This window comes from Sapajus apella, unplaced genomic scaffold (assembly GCF_009761245.1).
Source record: "Sapajus apella isolate SASKATOON/1434 unplaced genomic scaffold, GSC_monkey_1.0 scaffold35, whole genome shotgun sequence".
Taxonomy (NCBI): domain Eukaryota; kingdom Metazoa; phylum Chordata; class Mammalia; order Primates; family Cebidae; genus Sapajus; species Sapajus apella.
This window is the reverse complement of record NW_022436975.1, coordinates 16,377,637-16,387,130: the sequence shown is the minus strand read 5'-3', so window position 1 is coordinate 16,387,130 and position 9,494 is coordinate 16,377,637. Positions and strand designations below refer to the sequence as shown.

Below are 9,494 nucleotides of genomic sequence, written 5' to 3'. Positions count from 1 at the left end.
AATTTAAACTATACCTTGGAACAAATGGACTTAACAGATACATATATATAGAACATTTCATCCCAAAACTGCAGAATACACACTCTATTCAACAGCACATGGAACTTTCTCCAAGGTAGGCCATATGATATGCCATAAAATGAGCCTCAATACATTTAAGAAAATTGAAATTATATCAAGTACTCTCTCAGACCACAGTGGAAGAAAAGTGGAAATCAACCCCAAAAGGAACCTTCAAAACTATTCAAATACATGGAAATTAAATAACCTGCTCCCAAATGAGTATTGGGTCAAAAACAAAATCAAGATGGAAATTAAAAAATTATTCAAACTGAACAACAATAATAACACAATGTATCAAAACCTCTGGGCTATAACAAAGGCAGTGCTAAGAGAAAAGTTTATAGCCCTGAACACCTACATCAAAAAGACTGAAAGGGCACAAACAGACAATCTAAGGTCACACCTCAAGGAACTTGAGAAACAGGAATAAACCAAACCCAAAACCAGAAGAAGAAAAGAAATAACCAAGATCAGAGCAGAATGAAACTGAAACAAGAATAATACAAAAGATAAATCAAACAAAAAGCTGTTTCTTTAAAAAGATAAATAAAATTGATAGACCACTGACAAGATTAACCAAGAAAAGAGAGAAAATCCAAATAACCTCATTAAGAAACAAAACAGGAGGTATTACAACTGACACCACTCAAATACAAAAGATCATTCAAGACTACTATGAACACCTCTATGGACATAAACTAGATAACCTAGAAGAGATAGATAAATTCCTGGAAAAATATAACCCTCCTAGCTTCAATCAGGAAAAACAAGATACCCTGAACAGATCAATAAGAAGTAGGAAGATTGAAATGGTAATTTAAAAATTGCCAACAAAATTAAGTCCAGGACCCCAGACAGATTCACAGGAGAATTCTACCAGACATTCAAAGAAGAATTTGTACCAGTCCTTTTGCCACTGTTCCATAAGACAGAGAAAGAAAGAACCCTCCCTAATTCATTCTATAAAGCCAGCATCACTCTAATACCAAAACCAGGAAAGGACATAACCAAAAAAGAAAACTACAGACCTATATCCTTGGTGAACATAGACACTAAAATCCTTACAAAATACTAGCTAACTGAATCCAACAACATATCAAAAAGATAATCCACTATGATCAAGTAGGTTTCATACCAGGGATGCAGGGATGGTTTGACATACACAAGTCAATAAACATGATGCACATAAATAGAATTAAAAATAAAAATCATGGCCAGGTGCAGTAGCTCATACCTGCAACCCCAGCACTTTGGGAGGCTGAGGTGGGTGGATCACTTGAGTCAGGAGTTCAAGACCAGCCTGACCAAAACGTGACACCCTGTCTCTACTAAAAATGCAAAAATTAGCCAGGCTTGTGCTCGCTTTGGCAGCACATATACTAAAATTGGAACGATACAGAGAAGATTAGTATGGCCCCTGCGCAGGGATGACATGCAAATTCGTGAAGCATTCCATATTTTTAAATTAAAAATTAAAAAAAAAAAAACTAGCCAGGCCTGGCAGCAGGCACCTGTAGTCCCAGCTACTCAGGAGGCTGAGACAGGAAAATTGCTTGAACCTGGGAGGGAGAGTTGCAGTGAGCCGAGATTGTGGCAGTGCGCTCCAGCCTAGGTGACAAAGCAAGACTCCATCTCAAAAAAACAACAACAACAAAAAAATGATCATTTAAATATATGCAGAAAAAGCATTTGACAAAATTCAGTATCTCTTTATGATTAAAACTCTCAGCAAAATTGGCACACTAGGGATATAATTTAATGTAATAAAAGCCATCTATGATAAACCCACAGCCACCATAATATTGAATGACGAAAAGCTAAAAGCATTCCCTCTGAGAAGAGGAATAAGATGAAGATGTTCACTCTCACTCCTCTTCAGCATAGTACTGGAAGTCCTAGCTAGAGCAATCAGACAAGGGAAAGAAATAAAGAGAATCTAAATTGGTAAAGAGGAGGTCAAACTGTCACTGTTTGCTAATGATATGATCATTTACCTTTACCCTAAGGACTCCTTCAGAAAGCCCCTAAAACTGATAAAAGAGTTCAGCATAGTTTCTGGATACAAGATTAGTGTACACAAATCAGTAGCTCTTCTATACACCAACAGTGACCAACAGAAGAATGAAATCAAGAACTCAGTTCCTTTTACAAAAACAAAACAAACCAAAACAAACAGTAACAACAACAAACCAAAGAAAAAACAACTTAGGAATATACCTAACCAAGGAGTCAAAAGACTTCTGCAAGGAAAGCTACAAAACACTGCTGAAAAAATCACAGACAACACAAACACATGCCAAAAAATGGAAACACATCCCATACTCATGGATGGATAGAATCAATATTGTGAAGATGACCATACTGCCAAAAGCAATCTACAAATTCAATGGAATCCCCATCAATATACCACCATCATTCTTTACAGAATTAGAAAAAAAAATCTAAAATTCATATGAAACAAACAACAACAAAAAAAAAGCAAGACTAAGCAAAATGAACAAATCTGGAGGCATCACACTATCTAATTTCAAACTATACTCTTAAGGTCATAGTCACCAAAACAGTGTAGTACTGGTACAAAAATAGGTGCATAGACCAATGGAATGGAATAGAGAACCCAGAAATAAACCCAAATACTTACAGCCAACTGATCTTCAACAAAGCAAACAAAAATATAAAGTGGGGAAAGGTGCTGGGATAGTTGGCTCGCCACATGCAGGAGAATGAAACTCACCTCTCCCCTTATACAAACATCAACTCAAGATGGATTAAGGACTTAAACCTCAGACCCGAAACTATAAAAATTATGGAATATAATATTGGAAAAACCCTTTTAGACATTGGCTTAGGCAAGGATTTTATGACCAGGAACCCAAAAGCAAATGCAACAAAAATAAAGATAAATAGCTCTGACCTACTTAAACAAAATAGCTTTTGCATGGCCAAAGGAACAGTCAGCAGAGTAAACAGGCCACAGATTGGGAGAAAATCTTCACATTCTATACATCAGACAAAGGACTAATATCTAGAATCTACAACGAACTCAAACAAATCAGTAAGAAAAAAAGCAAACAATTCTATCAAAAAGTTGCCTAAGGACACGAACAGACAATTCTCAAAAGAAGATATACAAATGGCCAACAAACATATGAAAAAATGCTCATCACTAATGATCAGAGAAATGCAAATCAAAACCACAGTGTGATACTACCTTACTCCAGCAAGAATGGCCATAATAAAACAACAACAACAAAAGGTAGACGTTGGCATGGATGTGGTGAACAGGGAACACTTGTACACTGCTGGTGGAAATGTAAACTAGTATAGCTGCTATGGAAAACAGTGTGGAGACGCCTTAAAGCACTAAAAGTGGAACTATCATTTGATCCAGCAATCCCACTGCTAGGTATCTACCCAGAGGAAAAGAAGTAATTATTCAAAAATATACTTGCACACACATGTTTATAGCAGCACAATTCACAATTGCAAAATCATGCAGCCAACCCAAATACCCATCAATCAACGTGTGGATAAAGCAATTGTGGTGTATATATATGATGGAATACTATGCAGCCATAAAAAGGAATGAAATAACAGCATTTGTAGTGACTTGGATGAGATTGGAGACTATTATTCTAAGTGAAGTAACTCAAGAATGGAAAACCAAACATTGCATATTCTCACTGATATGTGGGAGCTAAGCTATGAGGACGCAAAGGCATAAGAATGATACAGTGGACTTTGGTGACTTGTGGGGAAGAGTGGGAGGGAGGCTAGAGATAAAAGACTACAAATATGGTGTAGTGTACCCATGGGTGATGGGTGCACCAAAATCTCACAAAATCACCACAAAATAACTTACACATGTAACCAAATACCAGCTGTACCCCAATAACTTATGGAAAAATAAAAAAATAAAAATATTTAAGACCATATGCACACATATACATACATATACTTCTGTATGCCTCATTTAATGTGACTGAATGTGGGGCAGACTCATAGACCTCCTGCCTTTGTTACTCACATACTTCTGTCTCAATTTTCTTATGGGCACTGGTTGTACAAGTATTCCAGTGATGGGCAAAATTTCATGTTTATATTAATCTGGTTCGTGTCCATTATTTCTGTTTTGTTTGCAGGAGGAATCTAAGTGTTATTCTCTTTTTTTAATAGGTTTTTGGTGTAGCTCAAAATTTTATATTAAAATTTTATATTTTGGTTTTTGAGTGTGTATGTGTTGGATTCCAGGAGAAATGTTTTCATGCTGTGTTTTGTATTCATTTTGTTTTCTTTTGTTGGAAGAGATTGTCTAAATTCACATCGATACAGTTTACCAGTCTCAGATTTGGTAAGTTGGCTTCTTCACTGCTGGTGCCTCCCTGAGCCAGGGATGGAGGAAGCAGGCCTTTGAGGCAAATACATGTGTATTTAGGTTCTAGCTCCTCCCTTTCTTAACTAAGTAATCGCAGGCAAGCGTCTCTACTTTTCTAAGCCTCTGTTTTCTCATTTATAAATAGGGGGTGGTATATTCTTCATTGGATTTTTGTGAAGATTAAATAAAATAATCTACAGTATCATGGAAGGGTTCATTAGCGGGGATTTTAGAAGCAGAAGAGTCATTCTTCCTTTTAGCATTTGTCTGCATAGTTATTTAAGGAGAAAGAGATCTTTTTACTTCTCGTTACCTTATTTTCTCTGTGATGATGTTAATTCCATGATATTACAGGTAATACTGTTTATTATAGAAACCGATTTATTTCATGCTAGGACTTCCTCAGGCCTGATTTAATGCAATGCATTTAAAGCGAATGAATTCTGTTTTGGTCAGAGTGAGGCTCCTGTTTTTGCTGATTATGTATCTGATTTATTGGCAGGATGGAAGGATTAACAAAGAAGGAGACTCGAGCTCTCTGAACATCAGGGTTCTATTCATATATATCATTATCATCATTGCTACCACCACCAGGAGTATCGACTGACTGACCTTGTTATTTACTCAGAGAGGTACTAAGCACTTTATGCAAGTTTAACCTTGGAACAACCCGAGGACGTAAGTAGATATTATTGTCCTCATCTTATAGATAACAAAATTGAGGGAAAAGTTGTGAAAACTTTTCCAAGGTCAGAGCTGGATTCAAGTCAGAATAACTCCAATACCTGCTTCTTTAAATGGCTGTCTTTGTTATTATTTTAAAAAAGGTTTATCCTTCTTATGCCTCTCAAAACTATTTAAAACATTCTAATACATCCCTAGATTCGTAGAATCCCAGGAGGCGCCTGGGGTGAGCTTCCTCTCTTTTTCTAGATATCACCAGCTATTTTATGGTATGTGTGTATATGTGCACGTGTGCTCATGTGTGCATGTAATTTAGCTTAATTGTTGCTACGTATACTCCGTCAATCCTGACCCTTATCCTATAGCTCATTCATCCCTTGAATGTTGCCCTGGAAGATGGAGAGGAAGTTTCTATGTCAAGACATAAAGGAGTTCTGACTTAAGATGCTACTCTGGATGTTCCCGTGTCTGAGGATCATGCCTCAGATCCTGCTCATCCCCCCCAACTTTTCTGACTTCATTAGCCAAACTCAGCCCTCAGTCTTTGGCAGTGGTTGGCCTGGCAATCTTATGTTTGTCACTGATATGGTTTGGCTCTCTGTTCCCACTCAAATCTCACCTTGCATTGTAACATTTCCCATGTATCAAGAGCAGCTCCAGGTGATAATTGAATCGTGGCGGCAGTTCCCCTATGCTGTTCTCATAATAGGGAGTGAGTTCTCATGAGAACTGATGGTTTTATAAGGGGCTTCCCTTTTTGCTTATTTTCGCTTCTGCCACCCTTGTGAAGAAGTGCCTTCCACCGTGATTTCTTTTCACCAACTTTTCTGAGGCCTCCCCAGCCATGTGGAACTGAGTCATTAAACCTATTTTCTTTATAAATTACCCACTCTCAGGTATCTCTTCATAGCAGTGTGAGAAGGCACTAATACAGTCACTGAATCTGTCATTCTCCTTTGCCATATTCTCTAATCCACCTTCTAGAATCTTGCCTCAGCCTCTCAAGTAGCTGGGACTACAGGTGCATGCCACCATGCCCGGCTACTTTTGGTATCTTTTAGTAGACACAGGGTTTTGACTGTTGGCCAGGCTAGTCTTGAACTCCAGACCTCAAGTGATCCTCTCACCTTGGCCTTCCAAATTGCTGGAATTACAGACGATAGCCACCGTGCCCAGCCAAGTCTTTGCACTTTGATATGGTGGAAATGTGGCTGGGGTTTCTGGGCTGTGGTATACCCTTCAACTGGGTTTATAGGAAGGCAGGTCAGTTGCCCCAGACTAAGGACAGTGGTGAGGTAGTCACATCTGGGAGGCCTCAGTCCTGGAATATGATTCGTGGAAGGAGGTCTAGTGTTCATTTGTCATAATTCTTATCTATTCACACAAAACATCTTCTTTCCTAACTAATTTGAGTCTGAGTTAATGAAGAGGATTTTAGTCTAGTTTTGGGGTAAAGATAAGGGATTTTACAGAGAATTTCATAAATAGTAGAGAAGTTTTGTTTTTCTGTTGAGAGGTTGTACTTCATATAAATGTATATTTTTTAGTATCTGAAAGAATTCAAGTCATGCTGGGCATTCTGATGCTTCAAACTTATCCATTAAATTAGGTGGCAGGGTCATAAAGCATTCTGTAGAATCCTATGCTGATATATCACTCTTGAAAGGTGTTAATTTGGTTCTCCAGCTCTGATTTGTTTAGTAGAACATATTAATTGCTTGGTGGATAGAATTAAACCATTTTAGGCTTCAAAAAATTGGAAGCTCTGAAAAATAAATAGCATGATCAGTGCAGAACATTTATTCTGATTATAGCAGCTTGTTTGAGCAAAGACAGTGTAAGTTTATTCTCTCTTAGAATTATTAAAATTGTCTTTTTTTTTTTTTTTTTGAGACTGAGTCTCACTCTGTCACGTAGGCTGGAGTGCAGTGGTGTGATCTTGGCTTACTACAACCTCCGCCTTCCAGGTTCTAACAATTCTCCTACCTCAGCCTCCCCAGTAGCTGGGATTATAGGCATGTGCCACCACACCCTGCTAATTTTTATATTTTTGGTAGAGATGGGGTTTCTCCATGTTGCCTAGGCTGGTCTTGAACTCCTGACTTCAGGTGATTCACCCATCTTGGCCTCCCAAAGTGCTGGGATTATAGATGTGAGCCACCACATCTGGCCAACAATTGCTTTTAAAATAGGATTTGATACTGATACAGTAGCTCAAATGACATACAGTTTTCTTCAACAGCTAAATTAAAATTATAGGAATGAAAACATTGTCTACTCTTGAGGGCACTATCACATGCAAGAGATAATGAAAGCCAAGATAGTGAAAGCCAAGAAGAAGATGTTTTGGTCCAAACAGACTGTACATCAGCTGAATATTAAAATGATTTATTAATAATATTGATCCCTGTCATTCATTGAATTTTTACCTATTATATGTCCTCCTAGCACTTTGTGAGACTTTACATGCGTTAACTCATTTAATCCTCATAAGACTCATCCACAGATGTATTTTCTTGTAATACACATGAAGAAACTGTGGAGCAGGGAGGTTTGTTTTGCAAAATGTCAAATATAGTGGGCGGTAGGCCTTTCTGATTCCCAAGCCTGTACTTTCAACCCCTTGACCTCACTGCCTTTAATCATTCACTCCACCTTCCCTAACAGTCTTTCAGCTCATTGTAAAAGTAGTAATACAATTTATGCAGTCTAAGTTTTTGTCTTAGTCCATTTGTGCTGCTATAAGAAAGCACTTGAGACTAATTTATAAAGAACAGAAATTTATTTTCTCACCTTTCTGAGGGCTGGGAAGTCCAATCAAGGCCCTGGCACTTGGTGTCTGCTGACGGCCTTTCTGCAGCATTTGCAGCTGAAGTGGTAAACACTGTGTCCCACATGGTGGGAGGGATGGAAGGGGATAAACCTATTCCTTCAAGCCCTTTTGTGGGGGCACTGATTTAATCCAGGAAGGCCCCACCCTTATATCTTAATCAATCTGTTAAAGTCCTAGCTCTTAATACTATCTCATAGGTGATTAAATTTCAACATAGTAATTTTTTTTTTTTTTTACAAAACAAGTGTCAGAATGTTTATTAGTTTTTTTTTCTTGGTGTTATTTCTACTCCCTTTATTACCCTCATCTTTCTCTTAGTTTTAGAAACAAACTTCAAAATCTCATAATCAAGTATTTATTACTAAATATAAAAGGATTACTAGAAAAACAAATATCTTGGAAGTGTCTCCCAAATCCGACCAAAATCATTTGAGTAACGCGGATGACAAATACACTTGTAACTCAGATTTCTCACTCATAAAAGATGCAGAGCTTTCTTCTCAGAAGAAAGGTTTGAATCTACTTTAAATGGATGAAGCGAGTGAGATTTGGAGAGATCAATTATTTGCTGAAGGTGATTAGAGATATAGCTGTTTAATTTTCTTTTGTATTTCTTTTCTCCTAGGATCTCAATGGGGAAAAAAAAACAAAAATGAAACCTTTTGCTTTTTACTTATAGATATTTTCCTGTCTAAGACTCGCAATTGTTTCTGGTTCCCTTCCTTCCTACCACATCCATAGGGATTTTTCTGCCCTTGCCTTTAAATCTTAGCCTGTTAAGCATTCATGTCCCATTCAGAGGTCATTGCACCCAAACATGCTGTTCTGTTTCCTTCCTTCCCTTCTGTCCCTTCCATCCCCTCCCTCCCTCAACATAGTAATTTTGAGGGATCCATTCAGATCATAGCATTTTCTTTAAATAAAAATTTAAAATAATTTAAAAGTAATATTGGGGTATGGAAAACGTTCTGTATCTTGATTTGGGTGTGGTTCCACAGGTGTAGAATTCTGTAAAAATTCATTTAGTTGCACACTTCAGACTTTAAACTAAAATAAACAAAAAACCCCTCCAAGCCAAATACTACTAATAAACTGTGTTTAGCCTACTATTTATTTAACATTGATCAAGTATCCACCCTGTGCCTGGTTTACCGTTGTTTACAGAGACACATTTCCCAAAGCCTTACCATCGAATGGTCTGACCACCTTGAGACCTGAAGGGGAGAATTGAAGTCTGGAGCTGTGTCCTGGGTGTGCTCTTGCTCAACTTCAGCTGTGGTTCACTGTGCTCCTGCTTCTTTTACCTTTCCTGGAAAATAGGACATATAGGACTTCTGTTTAGAGTGAGTCTTCATTTCTGTGGGGTCCTATCTCTGAGAAACAGGATACACTTTCTGGTAAGAGAGAAATTCAAAGAGATGCATTTCTCTTACGATATCAACATCCTGCCTCAGCCATCTGGGCTCTGTCTCAACAAGCTTAAGAACTTGCCTTCCATAGCAAGGGAAAGGAGGCTCAGTGGAGCGTTACTTAGCATTT

General features: G+C 37.8%; 1 non-coding gene across 1 annotated transcript; it reads left to right on the top strand.

Annotated features, from left to right (window-relative positions):
- The first annotated feature begins 1,418 nt into the window (after positions 1 to 1,418).
- LOC116563649 lies at positions 1,419 to 1,525 on the top strand. The gene has a single exon (XR_004274495.1). It is a non-coding gene; the product is annotated as a U6 spliceosomal RNA (small nuclear RNA).
- Positions 1,526 to 9,494: the final 7,969 nt, after the last annotated feature.